Source organism: Sinocyclocheilus anshuiensis, unplaced genomic scaffold (genome assembly GCF_001515605.1).
Source record: "Sinocyclocheilus anshuiensis isolate Anshui unplaced genomic scaffold, SAMN03320099.WGS_v1.1 scaffold1291, whole genome shotgun sequence".
In the NCBI taxonomy this organism is placed as follows: domain Eukaryota; kingdom Metazoa; phylum Chordata; class Actinopteri; order Cypriniformes; family Cyprinidae; genus Sinocyclocheilus; species Sinocyclocheilus anshuiensis.
The window spans coordinates 322,357-324,038 of record NW_015540928.1 but is presented as its reverse complement, the minus strand read 5'-3'; the positions used below and the strand labels follow the sequence as shown (position 1 = coordinate 324,038).

The following is a 1,682-nucleotide window of genomic DNA, read 5'->3' as shown; positions in this document are numbered from 1 at the left end:
TCTCTGTAAATGAAAGAAATTCCCAGGAAATAATTTACATTTATTAAATTACATTTATACATTTATTATACTTTTAAAATGATTGATTTCATGCTACAAGCACATATGCATTTACATATCCGCTTTTTTGAGTTCTCTGTAAATGAAAGAAATTCCCAGGAAATAATTTACATTTATTAAAAATTCCAGAGGCACTTCCAACAGCAGTTCCAGTGGTGATTATTGGCAACTTGAGAAGGCAAGAGCTCACATAGGCCTATTTGTGTTGGTGTGTTAGTTTATACAGTTGTCTTACATGACGTCACAATATTACATAACATACCTTTTAACTACAGAAGATAATTTAAGAGAAGCAGTTTAATGGACAAGGAGTAGAAGAAATCAGAAGCTGTGATATAGATGGTAGTTTAAGAGAGCAGAGGTTCTGTTTTAGTAAACAATTTAAGAGAAAAAAGAGCAAAAGCTGTGCCATGGATGACAGTTTACAAGATTAGAGAACAGTATCTGTGCCCTAATGAAAAGAGCGCAGGAGCTGTGCTGTGCGGACAGGTTAAGACCGAGAATGAGTCATTTATCGCTGTTATTCAGGGCTGTGCTGCTGCTGCTGTAGTATAGTATAGTACAGTATAGTATATTATAGACTACAAACACTCACACACACACACACACACACCTACTTTGGAAGTGAGGGTTTAGGACGTGGGTCGACAGCCTTGGAATTACTGTCCACCTCGCGCTTGTCACGTATCTACGTGGTTCATGCAAACGCCTGTTGTGAATGGCTTCCCAACATTCCAGAGTCGTTTATGAATGAAGTGTTTTTCATCATATTAGGGATAAACATGGACAGGTTTGGCGACGAAGTCCGGCGGGTGAACCCACGCGCACAGCGCATAGTTGGCTGACGCTTCGGATTCTTTGTCAGTTACTTTTCGGCCGTCAACTTGTCTCTCTGCATCCGTAGCCTACTTTTGGGCTCTCAGGCAACGGCTGAATCGGCTGAAATGGATATGTCTAAACGAATGCTGATTTTATACCTAACCTGCTCGTTAGGACCTGTGAGTATCAACACTATGTCATTTTATCCAGTTTCCTATTGTAATTAGTCATCGACGAAAGAAAAGCTCTCAAGTAGCCTATTTAACACACCTAGTCCTCAAACAAATGGTCAGGTCCAAGGATATAAAGATAGATTGCATGGGTTTTCATTTTTCTTCATTGAATAATTTCACCTAAAGCTAGGTTCAGTTTTGCTGACAAAATAAAACTGAGCCTGGGTAAAATGTTGCTCTTTTGCTCTTCTGTCTCAGAGTAGCAGCTGCTGTGTGTTTCCTTTCATAGAGCATAGATTTTTTTTGCAGAACCGAATTAAATTGTACATTTCGTGAGACTAAAGTTTTGGCTTGCTGTCAGCTTGGATAAGAACGTAATCAATTTAAACTTTGCTGCATTATCCGTCAGAAATAAATCAAATTTAAGATAAAAAAAAATAAAGCAGACAGGATGTGGATAATAGAGTTTTTCTTAAACACTGAAATTTTCTCTGACATTTTGATAGAGCATATTCAGGGATAGTAATAAAGCTGATTTTCATCAAAATGAGTATAGAGTTGTTTATTGAATGAATTCAGATTTCCTTAGGTCTAGCCATTAAGCTAATATATATATATATATATATATAT

General features: G+C 37.2%; 1 protein-coding gene across 1 annotated transcript in view; it reads left to right on the top strand.

Annotated features, from left to right (window-relative positions):
• Positions 1-1,048: 1,048 nt before the first annotated feature.
• Positions 1,049-1,682, top strand: part of LOC107689398 (vasoactive intestinal polypeptide receptor-like) — a 30,625-nt gene continuing 29,991 nt past the window's right edge. Inside the window, exon 1 of the mRNA XM_016487366.1 lies at positions 1,049-1,058. The gene's annotated coding sequence lies outside the window, so the exon portion shown is untranslated. The remainder of the gene's footprint in view (positions 1,059-1,682) is intronic.